This window comes from Desmodus rotundus, chromosome 13 (genome assembly GCF_022682495.2).
Source record: "Desmodus rotundus isolate HL8 chromosome 13, HLdesRot8A.1, whole genome shotgun sequence".
In the NCBI taxonomy this organism is placed as follows: domain Eukaryota; kingdom Metazoa; phylum Chordata; class Mammalia; order Chiroptera; family Phyllostomidae; genus Desmodus; species Desmodus rotundus.
Window position 1 is genome coordinate 88,532,907 of NC_071399.1, and position 13,868 is coordinate 88,546,774.

General features: G+C 42.9%; 1 protein-coding gene across 1 annotated transcript in view; it reads right to left on the reverse strand.

Annotated features, from left to right (window-relative positions):
• Positions 1-562, reverse strand: part of INTS6 (integrator complex subunit 6) — an 87,507-nt gene extending 86,945 nt beyond the window's left edge. The window contains exon 1 of the mRNA XM_024568630.3: positions 121-562. The gene's annotated coding sequence lies outside the window, so the exon portion shown is untranslated. The remainder of the gene's footprint in view (positions 1-120) is intronic.
• Between the last annotated feature and the right edge of the window lie 13,306 nt (positions 563-13,868).

Sequence of the window (13,868 nt, forward strand, 5' to 3'; positions counted from 1 at the left end):
GCCGTAACCGCGTAGCCGCGCGCAGGCTGCGGTTGTGAGTCTGCGCGTCAGTGCCGCGGGACTCTCCTTGGCTGTTGGAGGTGACAGGGGTCGGGGAGGGGAAGTGGACGCTAGCCTCACCTTCCCTTCCGAGGTCGCTGTAGCAAACCCCTTCCCCGGGGGGCGAGTGAGGAGGCGATCAGTTACGGATCAAGCACCCGGTTAGGGGAAGGAGGCACGCCCGCGGTCGGCGGAGGAGTTGCCTGGGCCTTCGAGGGCCGGCCCCCGCGTAGGCGGTCCGGGGGCGGGGGAAGGGAAGTGAGAGGTTGTTTATGACCGGGGACTAATCTCCGCGAGTCGCGCCGCTCCCGCCGGGGAGTGAGCACGGGGTCAGATGTCTGTCGTACTGGTCTCCGCTTCGGGGAGCAACCGGGGGTGAAGGCCGGGCCCCGAGCCGACCGGGAACCTTCTCGTTAGACGACCTCCCCAAAAGGGAACAAACCACCGTTTTTCTAACTCAGCCCGAAAATGGCGTGGGGGGAGGCTGGACAGTTTGTGTCCCGTGTTAGTCTCGGAGAAATAACCGACACTACCCAAAGAAATACATTCCCAAACCGTGTTTCCTGATGGCTGTAGACTATCAGTCTCAGAGCTAAAAGGGACCTTAGCAAACTAAAATGTAGTACTGTGATTTTTTAATGAGGAAATAAACTAAAGCTTGCTCGGGTGACCCAGAATGGGTCCCCATAACCCTGCCCGTCTCATTTCTTCCACTTTATATTGTCTCACACTTGTCCAAATACTGCACGAGGGACGAAGTTCTAGGTGCCCTCTCGCCCGAGGTAACGAATCCTAAGTATCCAAGGAAAACAGTTTCCTCAGATACACTAGTTAAGAAGTGAGGACCGCCTGAAATACAAGTTGAATTGGGGACATAACAACCTTTTATAAGACTAGGTATTTATGGGGCTTCTCTTACCAGCCTTGTATTTTGATTTTTTTTATTTTTTTACTCTTACCCGGGAATTCTTCATTATTTACCCACGGTTTTTTTTTTTTTTTTTTTAATTGTCCCTATTGACGTTAACACAGGAGACGTGCTTTGTGGCTCTTGAAATACTGAGTTTCATCACTTGGACTTTTTCTGATGTTTAAGACAACCTCTGAGCTTTTCGTTGCAATAGGGCTACTTCAGTTATATGCTGTATGTACCATAAAAGAATGAGATATTTTTAAGAAATTCGGACTACAAAATAAGATGAAATACAGGTCTTACATCCAGTATTTGTTGAGGGCCAGTGGAGTTTTAAAAAGTGATTAAAGTATGGTCCCTGCCTTCAAAGAGCTTATGGTTTTTCTAAAAAATAATAATAATAATAATTACAAATTATTAGCTACTACAAGGCAGAAAGTGATTAGGTACTAAGTAACTCAGAGAAAAAGTTATTACCCTGGGGAGATGCAGGAGCATTTCCCAGGGTCGGTGTGTTTCAGCTGTGCCTTAAAACTGGAATCCTAGACCTGGAGCTGCAAATCAAAGTTCTTCAATGCTGGAGAAGTGTTGTCTTCATTTTAACACTATACAGGTTGTTTAGCAGTTCTAAAGACAAAACTAGGTCTTGAAGTGATCGTTTGCAAGTGAAAGACTTCCGTGGAATTGGTCTTCAGCTGTCCCGGTCAGCCCTCTTCGAACTGGTCTGCGGACCCCTGCCGTACAGAAGTGCGTTCCGTAGAGTCACGGTGATTTCTTTTACATTACTCAGGTTTGAGAAATACTGCTCCATTGGTAGGATTCGGATATGTGGGTGAAGAAGAGGAAGCTGCTGGTGGAGAAGCCCTGCTGGCTGTGAAAACAGCGAAGAAAGGAAGGTCGCACGCTATTGCCAGTGGCTTTCTGGGGGAACAGTGAAGTTCAGCTAGGATGGCGCACCAGCTACACAAAGAACAGCAACCGTGTAAGATCCAGAAAGGCAGGTCATATCTAGAGCGTAGAGGGCCTTTATTCCAGGCGAAAGATTTTTTTTCCATATTCGCTAGAGTTTTTAGTTGGCGTGCTGTGTACAAAGCAGTGTTTGAAGAGAAACTAGACTACTGAGGGAGATGAGCAGGCTTCATAATGACCTTATCTATTCCAGTTATTCGAAGTCAGTTTGGAGCCGTCACGGCTGTTTCTTCCCTGACACAGTGGAGTTGGCAGCTTGTCCTACTAGGGCCATATGTAAAAGCGCATGGTAGAGCCAGGATTAGATACAAAGATCAGGAGAGCCAAGTCCAATGAGCCAACCTGGAGCATATAACCAGAACCTATGGCACCTGAGGTCAAAGGCCAGGCCTCCAGTTCGGAAGCCCAGAAGTGTTTAGTAGAAGGCAAGGCCCGGAGGCAGAACAGCAAGGAAATCAGGACATACGTAGCAAATGAAGAGACAATCAGAAACCAGGAGCATTGTGTTATCCCTAGACAAAATTGTGAAATAGGCCAAGTTTATTCTTAGTGATTCTGGTTGGCAGTTACGCTGTTGATTGATGGTGGCTTAACGCAGTGGTTCTGGCCAGGAGGCGCCCATCAGCACTACCTGTAGAGCAGGAACTCCATAATAAGCATCCTAAATCCCCACACCCAGAGGAAAGTGCTCAGTAGAATCAGGATGGGCCCTGGTGGTCATCTTATTTTTTAAAAAGCTCTTCAGGTGAATCTTATAAACAATACTGATTAAGAACTATATACTTAACGTATAAAAATTATGTATGTATCTAGCATCTATTATTACTATTAGAATTATTATATTTCTTAAATTCCTAAAATCTGCAAACTAAAGGGAAAAAAAAACTATAAATGTGACACCACTATAGCTAACAGTGGGTTTGCATCATATGTTTCTGTAAATTACTTGAATTCAGCTATGTTTGACAAAAAACAAAAAGAGAAAACTAAATAGTGCTGGAGATTCCCACTGCTCTCCGCGGTGAGCTTAGGCCTTGGAGTAAAGCACAAGATGGGGGACGTGAATTTGTTCCTCACTCAATCTCTGTGATTCTAGAGAGACTGTGGTTATGTGCAGGCTTATTTTTTGTAAAGCATGGCTTCTAAGTGCAAGCCAAGTATTTCATCAGATTTCAGCTGAAGAGACAGTGAGCTCTGCAGTGCTGGGGAGAGAACTAGTTGGAGTGTGCCTGCCAAGCCCTGGGCTGCCACAGCCTGGGGGGTTAGAGAAGACTTCTGGGAGGGCATTGGTCGAGAGAGGTGAGTGGGAGAAAACCTGCTCTTTGCCGCCGTTTTTAAAGGAGTGTTGCCCAGATGCTACAGCTCCCGTTTTCAAGGGAACGAGTAAGTTATGTGAAACCTGAAAGAATAGTGACTAAACTGTTGAAATGGAGCTATTCTAACAGAAATAGAAACTGATGAATTAGATGCATTTGTAGAAGGCAAGCACACGTGGAAGTGGCAACAGGGAAGGTAAAGGGGGCATTATAAAAGGCGTGGAGGTGATGGAACTGACAGAACTTGGTGTTAGGAGTGGAGACAGCAGGATCGTGTCTTTTAGATTAAGTCCATCTCATGTCCTGTAAAGTGAGTATCATCCAACTACTGGTAACGACAAATTCTAATAAGAACCAGTGGTGTTTATTCAGTCATTTTTCAAGTATTCATTGAATCTCAAGTATGTGCAGGAGCTGGGAATTTAGCAGTGAAGAAAACAGCAAGGAAAAGACCTGTCCTTACAAAGTTTACATTCTAGCAGAAGAGGTAGACAATAAGCTAAGTAAATTACACGGCATGTTTACTCTAAGTGCTAAGGAGGAAATATAAAGTGGGGAAAAGGTAACTAAAGTGTTGCAAAGGGAGAAGTTGCAGTTTTGGAGAACTGGGAAGGCATCACTGAGAAAAGTGACACTTGAGAAGATACCTGAAAGAAGAGAGAGACAGCTGTGCAGACATCTATGGAGAGACAGGTTTTATCCATTTACTGATGTTTAGTAAAACATTTGTGGTTTGAAAGGCTGATACATATTAAAGTCCTATCTGTTGATACATATTCTTTGCTGATAGTAATCTTATTCTTAAAAAATATCAATAGTGAGTATTCTTTGTGGATAGTTAACATATTTTATTAATAGCAGTATTCTAATAATAAATATTCTTAGCTGATACAAGTTCTCCTTGATAGGCAGAACACCAATTATTCATTAAGTATTGAGAGGTTTGTTTATGTTAAAGTCAACAGGTACAGTTGTAGATTCTAAGGATTCAGTGTTAAATGAGGTAGTCTTAATACCCTCAAATCACAGGACTCAAAGTAGAATTTAATGATAATGCATAATTTTTTAGTATATATACCAACTGTTACATGGAACATACTTACAGTGATGTTGCCAAATTTAACTGGGCATCCTGTATTTTAATTTGCTGAATCTGGCAATTCTAAGCCCTTACTGAATTTACAACCCAACCTCCTGAAGGCAGAGATTAGGAAATAAAATTAGCATTCAGTGGACATACTGTGTAGCCTGGGAAGCCCTCAGATGGAAGGCCCTGGAGCTACATGTGTGGAGGGAGCCTGTCTGCCACCCACCCTTAGTTAAGAGCAAGAAATAAACTTGTCGTATTTCAACCGTGTGTGTTGGATCCATTTGTACCAGGGTCTCCTTGTTACACCAGCTTAACCTAACTCACTGTGTCTGTCCTCAGGCCCAAATTCACTCCAGAATCAAAAGTTTTCATATACTATACCAACAAATATTTTTAAAAATAGTAAATAAAGGCAACAGAGAGGTAGGCCATACCCTAAGCATGCTTGTACTGTAGCCATCGTTCTCACCTAGCTGCAAACACGAGGCACCATGAGGGGCATGAGATCACTATAAGAAAATCACATGACTTGATGTTTTCCCTGAGCAAAAATAGTGTATATTATTTCTGGCTATTAAACATTTTCAGTATTTTTCTCTTTTAAACAGTTGTTGGCTATAAAGACAAAGTGTTGAGGGCTCTGAAAATTATAAATAAGACATGATTTCTGACTTAAGAAAGTGTAGGGCCTAGTAGAGAAACTACAGGTACATGATAATAACCAACATATAGTCAGTGCCAAAAGGTAAGTACAAATCGTGTATCTAACCGAAGTGAGAAATTTAGACCGGAGAAGAGGAGAATAAATCAACTGGATAAAGAAGCATTTTCTTTCAAAGCTTTACAATTTCCTAACTTTAAATATATTTAAAATATTTGTTTAAATTTTTTCAAAAATGCAAAAATAACAGAAAAACAAAAATCAATTTCTCTACCCAGATAGCCACTGATTAACATTTATATTACATAAAATTGGGGTCACTTAATATATTCTTTTCTATCTGCCTCTTTTCCACTATTAATGTTAGCATTTTCATTAAGGATTTTTTAAATAAGACTTTTAGTAAATGCATGATATTCCATCTTATGGATGTCTCATCATTTATTCTCTTATTACTAGATTTTTTTAAACTCCCAGATGTTTTACTTTTATAAATAATGATGCATTGAACAGCCCTCTACGTAAATCTCTGCATTAATTCAGAAACTAGTTACTGAACACTAGTTACTGCTCTGAGTGTCAAAGATGCATTAGTGACCAAAGAGCCCCAAGCCCCGGCCCTAATGGGGAGGAGGAGAAAGAGGCATTAGCAGTGTAAGTGACGCAGTATGTCAGCTAGCGGTGAGTGCCCTGGACAGAAATAAAGCCGGAGAGAGGAGTAGGAAGTGGAGGGGCCAGGTGCTTTCCTTTTAAACCTATGCTATAGAAATAACTGAAACATGGAGTGGCATTTGATAAATGCCAAAAAAAAAAAAGTTCAGAAAACTGTGAGGAACTTTTACATAAGAGGACAAGACAAGAAAGAGAAACCAAGATAATTAGTAGAGAAGAAGATGGGCAACCAGGAACTCAATTTGCCAAAGCAGTTTCAGAAAGGAGAATTTTTAAAAAAATTACTGAAACATCAAAGTGAAGCCTAAACAAAAGACATTAGATGAGAAAGCTGTGGTTGACTTTTGTAAGGGTCTTGTTACTGGAATATAGAGACCAAAGAAACCATGTTAATTAGATCACCAGGGATTTTAGGAAATAACTGAAGGCAAAGACTATAAATCTTCCTTTCTGCACTAAAAAAGAGAATGGGATGCTATCTCAAAGGACCAAAGAGGAGCTTTATTTTAAGGTCAAGGAAAAACCTAAATGTGTCTTTAGGTAGAGAAAGAACAGGGGAAACTAAAGACATTGGAGAGGTGTGTCTGGTGGGTCTCAGGAGCAGGAGGGGTCAGGATAGAGGCCATCGGTGGGGAAATGTCCAGGGAAGTAGGTAGAAGTTACACTCACTTCCTCCCAAGGCCAAACTGGAATAACAGCTAGAATATAGAACAATGCCCTGGCTCAGGGCTCAATGGATGGAGCGCTGGTCTGTGAACCAAAGGGTCACTGGTTTGTTTCCTGGTCAGGGCACATGCCTGGGTTGTGGGCCAGGTCCCAGGTTGGCAACTCATTAATGTTTCTCCCGCACATCAATGTTTCTCTTCTTGTCATTCCTTCCCCTCTCTCTAAAAATAAATAAATAAAATCTTGAAAATGTAGATCAACCTGAATAATCAGCTGAACAGAAGTCTTAGAACCAAGGATTCATAGAAGAAGCCACATTAAGACTGGCACGAAGGGCAGAGATGCAAAAAGGGCTGGCCCTGCTCCCACAGGCAAGCAGCTGAGATTCTGGAGGGATACTCAGCAACCAAGGTTCCACCTGAAGAGTGGGGCCTCAACTCCTTTCAAGGCTCCACAGCCCAGAGGCAGGAAGAGGAGCCCACATAACATCTACCTGTGAAAATCAGCAAGGATTCTGTCTGCCTGGGAGAGACAAGAGTCTGCTAGAGGTGCAGGCACCCTCATAAAGGGTCAGCACACAAAATCACGTTTGCAGCTGTTCTCCCTGGGCTCCCACAAAGGGAGGACAGAGCCAAGGATTCATATGAGGAGAGGCTAGGGTTTGTGGTTCTTGGGCATGACTAGAGGGACAGCCACTGGGCCCCCTGTGCTGAGTCCTTCTCCCACACTGCAGACCCCCATCTTTCTTGGCTGGAGCACTCCCCTCCTTACATCAGCCTGGGGGATGCAGTAGCCATACTCTGTGGAACTCACACCCTGCTGAGAAGTCCCCTGCCTCAGCCAAGGATTAGAGGTATAGAGAGACTGGGGGGGGGGGGGGCAGCAAGGGTGGGGTGGGTAGGGGGGTGTCAGACTGAGTTGTGTGGCTTTAGGGACAGAGCCATTCCCCCCCCACCCCCGCCCCCAGCCCCGCACTTCCCTGAGAACCTGGCTGGTGCCTCTCCCCTCTACTGGAGATCTGCTAGCCCCACCCTCAGGGGTTCTGGGGTGCGGAGGGGTGGGGGCGTGGGGGGTTTGGGGAGGCCACCCTCCCAACTCCCGGTGATCTAGCTCTGCCCTGCCAAGCAGGCATCCCAGGAGTTCTGGGCATAATCCAGGAAAGACAGCTGTGTGGCCCTGGAGCAAGGGCCACTCCCCCCAATTTCACCCAAGCCACCCCATCATGGGAGTTTCACTAGCCCCACCCTCCCAACACCTGGTGGCCCTGCCCTTCTGAACTGGGACCCTTGGCAGAATCGGGGACAGGCTGAGTTGTGTGGTTCTAGGACAGGGTCCATTTTCCCCTCACGTGCTGAATTGATGCAGAGCCTTCCTCTTGCATGGCCAAATTTGGGTCTGTGCCTGAAAAACCATGCTGGCCTCAACCTGATGACTTTCTGAGACCCTTTCCCACCACAAAGGTCTGCAGGCACCTGGCAGGTGTACACTAGTACCCTGGGACTCTTACTGAGTGGCCTCAGACCCAGCACTGACACCAAGTTTGAACCTGTATCAAGCTGGTGAATGCCACTCACCCTATCTGGTGACTCGCTAAGAACCTATCTCATACAACTTGAGTACCATCATAGGCTTTCTCAGTGACAGAGCTTAATAGCCAGGCAGAAGGCAGAGGCAGGTGGATCTCAGGGTGACTTGGGCCTTTGCTAACCTGTTTCAGATTCACTGCTGGTGGAAGTTGGCCTTGGTGCACAGCTTGGTCATTCCCATGCACACCCAGGCCCAACAGAGGCAGCCACAAACCATGGATCACATTTTAGCTCCACACAGGTTGCTCAGGGCCAGTCACAGACAGTGTCTACCATTGACCAGCACCAGAGTCCCTCCCAAGAGTCCCCATAACCAGCAGGCAGCTTTAGACAACATCAGAAGAGGATCCAGTTGGCTCCACAAGCAGTATATCCAAAGGGAGATCTCTGCAGGCAACAGACCCTGCTGAGGTGAATTCTGCTTCATGTGCTCAGCACCTGCATAACAGCTGGTACGTTGTGATTAGGGGTGATCCTCAGAGCCAGCCTGAGGGTGGACCCCACACATGAACAAGCCAATAGCAATCAAGACTCAATTATAACAAGAAAACTTACATAACCCAACAAGGGAAATTTCTGGAGCACCCAGCTCAGGTAATTGAGGAGACTGCGCCACTGGGTCCCACAGGACACCTGCTCCATTAGGACACCCTACCAAGACTGGGAGACATGGGAAATCTACCTAATACATAGAAACAAACACACAGAGACAGCCAAAATGGGGAGACAAAGAAGCATGCCTCAAATGAAAGAACAGGAGAAATCTCCAGAAATAGAGCTAAATGACATAAAGCCAATTTACCAGATAGAGAGTTCAAAAAAAAAAAAATGGTTATCAGGATGCTCAAGGAACTTCGGGAGAACTTTAACAGCATGAAAAAGAACATAGAAACCATAAAAAAAAAACAACCCACCAGAAATGAAGAATACAATATCTGAAATGAATACACTAGAAGGAATAAACAGTAGGTTGGATGAAGCAGAGGATCGAATCAGCAGTTTGGAAGACCAGGTAGCAGAAAACACCCAATCAGAGCAGCAAAAAGAAAAAATAATTTTAAAAAATGAGGATATTTTAAGGAACCTTTGGGGCAATGTGAAGCATAAAATCATCTGCATCATAGGGAGAAAAGAGAGAGAGCAAGGAATTGATAACCTATTTGAAGAAATGACTGAAAACTTCCTTAATTTGGCAAAGGAAAAAGACACATAAGTCCAGTAAGCACAGACAATCCCAAACAAGATCAACCCAAAGAAGCCCACACTAATAAAACCTTTATAATTGAAATGACAAAGATTAAAGATGAAGAGAGAATCTTAAAAGCAGCAAGAGAAAGAGTTAGTTACCTACAAGGGAGTGCCCATAAGACTTCAGCTGATTTCTCAACAGAAATATTTCAGGCCAGAAGGAACTGGCATGAAATATTCTAAGTAATGAAGAGCAAGGACTTACAATCAACACTACTTCAACCAGCAAGGCTATCATTTAAAACTGAAGGAGAAGTAAAGAGCATTCCAGACAAGAAAAAGCTAAAGTAGTTGTTACCAACAGACTAGCATTACAAAAAATGTTATAGGGTCAAAAGAAGAAGAAGAAGAAAAAGAAGAAGATAGAGGATCATAGTGAAAAGCATAAATGGCAATAAATATGTAACTATCAGTAATCACTTTAAGTATAAATGGCTTAAGTGCTCCAATCAAAAGGAGAGGACCCAAATGGATACATATGCTGTCTACAAGAGACCCATATCAGAACACAATACACACACAGATTAAAAGTAAAAGGGTGGAAAAAGACATTTCATGTAAATAGAAAAGAAAAAACAAAAGCTGTAATGAGAGACAAAGAAGAATACTTCATAAAGATAAAGGGATGAATCCAACAAGAGGATAAAACCCCTGTACATACTTGTGCACCCAACATAGGAACACCTAAATACATAAAGCAAATCTTTCTTTTTTTAGTTTATTATATAAAGCATACCTTGATGGCCATAAAGGGAGAGATTGGCAGTAAGACAGTGATAGTAGGGATTTTAACATCCCATTGACATCAGTGTACAGGTCTTCCAGACAGAAAATTGACAAGGAAACAGTGACCTTAAATGACACACTAGATCAGATGGATTTAATGATATCTGCAGAACATTCATCCCAAAGCAGCAGAATATACATTCTTTCCAAGTGCACATGGAATACTTTCTGGGACAGACCAGCATTAGGACACAAAACAAGTCTCAATGAATCTAAGAAGATAGAAATCATATCAACCATCTCTGACCAGAATGATATGAAACTAGGAATCAACCATAAGAAAAAAAACTGAAAAGCACATGAAGACATGGACACTAAATAACATGTACAGAGAATGGGTTAAAAAGGAGACCAAGGAAGAAATCAAAAGATGCTTTGATACAAATGAAAATGAGAACACGACAACCCAAAACCTATGGGACTCATCAGAAGCAGTCCTGAGAGGGAAATTCATGGTACTACAGGCCTACCTCAAGAACTTTAAAAATCTCAAATAAATAATCTAACTTTACACTTAAAGGAACTATAAAAAGCATAAGCAATTTAAGTAATAAAAATGGATTACTTAAAAAATGTAAGTAATTTTTGTTATTGTTAGTGCTATGATATATGATCAAATTGCTTATGCTCTTGAAAAAAAAAGAGAGAGCATAGTTGGGAACATTAAGGATGGAAAAGAAGGGATAGTGACTTCCCTGAGACCAGAAATACTGACAAGAATGGGAACAATGCCTAGCACAAGAGTGCCCAGTGTGATGGTTAATTTTACCTTTCAACTTGATGGGCCTCAAGGTGCCCAGGTATTTGGTCCAACATTTCCCTGGGTGTGTCTGGGAGCCTCTTTTGGGGTGGGATTAACATGTGAGTGGGTAGACTGAGTAAAGTACGGTAGGTGGCCTTCCCCAACGTGGTGGGCCTCATTCAATCAAAGACTTAAATGGAACAGAGACATTCTTAAGGTAACCTCTCAGGAGTAAGAGGGAACTCCTCCTGTTTGAGGCCTTGACCTAGGTCTTTTCCTATGAGACCAAAACAGCGGCTCTTCTTGGGTCTCAACCCTTCCAGCTTTCACACTGGAACGACACCATCTGCTCTCCTGAGTCTCCAGTTTGCTGACTGCAGCTCTTGGGACTCTCGGCCTCCATCCTCCATTGTGAGCCGATTGTGTCTCTCTCTTTCTCTCTCTCTCTCTCTCTATCTCACACTCACTCACTGTTCCCCTCTCTCCCTCCATATATGTGTATGTTGTTTCTATCAGTTCTGTTTTTCTGAAGAATCCTACTTAATACACCCGTATGTAGTAAATACTTAGATACATGTTGAATGACAGCCCAATTACAGAGAAATTTTGGAGGCGGAGAGGGTGGATACTGAGGTAGCTGTGGGAAATGGATGGTTGCCCAAACTGCCCTGTGAGAGTAGGAGCTAAGCTACCTGCTCTAGTAAAACCCTTTCAGTGGCTAATAAAGGAGAGTATGGGCCAGCAAGCAGGTCACCCTGGCTCTTACAGGCAAAGGTCCTGGCGGGCAGTGGTCACCCCCTAGGAGAGTCAACAGCATTCCGCTCAGTACTTGGAGCTGTGAGTGAGGAATATGATAGCAAGTAACATCAAGAAATGGGAAGAAAACAAACATTTTACGGCCTACTTATGCCAGGCACTCTGCCAGAGCTTCCCGGGATCATTGACTCTTCTCCCAAACCTGCAAGCTGAAGGCTCCAATCCCCGAGAAGACGTAGAAGCAGGGATACCTGGTGTGGAAACAAGGCAGAGACTCAGCCACAGAGGAAAACGACAGGGACACAATTAGCAAAATATAAGGGGGGACTGGTTCATAAGAACAAGATAGGAAGGATAAAAGAGTGAGAGCTTCTAAGAGGATAGTGAGCAGGTTGTTTTAATATCCAATTCACTGGTCTCCAAAGACTCATGTTCTGAAACAGCAAATAAAATAGCTTGACATCCGATTATGCAATATCTATTATTGATAATGGGCACATAGGAGCTCATGTGACTTACACTTGTTTCACTGGTTTAATGCATGTTTCTTGTGCTCCCTTTAAAACATTCCCCCAGCATGGTATGTACTCAAAACTGGTAAGATTCTCTTTTATTGTGAACGCCCTCACGACAAGTTCCTTGCTTGTAGAGTCAGTCGAATTTTTCCCCCAAGCCCTTTTATACCAGTGGAATTTGTTATGTTTTAATTAATTAGATATTACGTAAAAACAATGGAATGTGAAACAAAAATCCCTAAAGAAACTGCTGTCAAATTGGGTGAATCAAGAAAACTGCAAAAGCCTACAAAAAGTGAAAATCCCTAAGTATTTTCCATGTCGAAAGATTGACAAATTATATACACTTGTAGCTCAAGTTAAAATAAAATGCTTAAGGCATGTAGCATCATTTTTTGAATTTCTTTGCTTCAGTTCACTTCTTCCATGCACCAGTCACGTACCCGTGCTGGATAAGGGAGCTTTGACTATACTCTGTACTGTACATGGAGAGCACTTTTGCGTACTCTTTCTACAAAAAGGCACAACCTGTCTAGAAAAGCAAAAAAGCAAAATTCAAGACCGGAGTTCATGCTCTTCTAGTACTCCATTCAGCAGGTTCGTGTGGACCTCAGTACAGAGTATAATATTACATGTCTGTTTGGACTACTCTAATAAATCTCAGGGACAGTAGGACTCCTTTGTATTCAATTTCATACTGTGTACATTTACCGCCCACTTGTACTCCTAAGATTACCAGGAATAATGGATTTGGGGGGCAGGTTGTCTTTTCACTATGGGCCAATATGTACAGCATTTTAATAGTTCTCTCTGTAAGGAATCTTAGAAATAATCTAGTGCACTTCTCTTGTATTAACGATAAGGAAACTGAGGACTAGGGTTGAAGGCACTTGCCCAAGGTGAAAATTTACCGAAATACAGTTAAGGGAATTGTTTAAGTAGCCTGTAACATTGTAACACTTCTAATCCAAGGTTCTCAAAGCACTTTTAAATTAGATCTAATGATTCTGAAACCTATCTATACAATCGTTGTCCTATTTTCTCCCAGCGGGTTGCCTCCGCTCAGACACTGGACTAAAAGGTCAACATTTTCTCTGCAGGTGAGCAGTTGAGAGCTGCATCCATCCTGAATGGGAAACCTGAAAAACAAGAGTTATTTTTATCACGTGTGTCAGCGATAGGCAGCCCAGGCAGGCTGTATTTGTCCACGCTAAGTTTTCTAATGTCATTAAAAACTTGAGGCTTTCTCTGTTTTCTTGCTGGGCCAACCTTAATGGGTGCTTGTCAGCTGGTAATTAGCTATTTCACCTCAAGTGCTGTAGGTTTGCTTTAGTAGAAGTAATGGGAAGGAGAGCAGGAAGCACGTCGGCTGAGCTGGCCTGCCTTAAAAAAGAAGTTTTCTGGAACCACTCCTGGTAACCTCCTCTGGGGTCTGCCTGGCGGGCTCTGTTACGTGGCCACTCTTATCTGCGCAGTGGCTGCACTGTGTGTGGGAAAAATGTGTGTGTGGAGCCTTGTGTGTGCTCGCTCCCTAGTAAATGCTAAACAACTGGTAGCTCTGATTTTGTTAGGAAAACAGCGAAACTAGTGGTAATCTCCACATTCCATCTGCAGAAATTCAGAAGAAGTGCTTTTCATACACGTAAAAACTTCAACATGGTGATAACATAATTTTTAGTTGGAGAACAAAATTTTACTAAAATTCCATTTGGCATTAAAATATTGGTATAGCAACTTTTAAAAACTTATTTGGTGAACCAGATTATCATTCCGGGCAATAGTCAATAGCTGATGATTGTGCGCTGTTGTCTCAAAAGTTTGAAATGTAAGTGACCTTTTTCTCTATGCTTTATGAGCTGGAAAATATTTGTTTATTGTATTTGATTATCATTTAAAATATTCTTAGCAT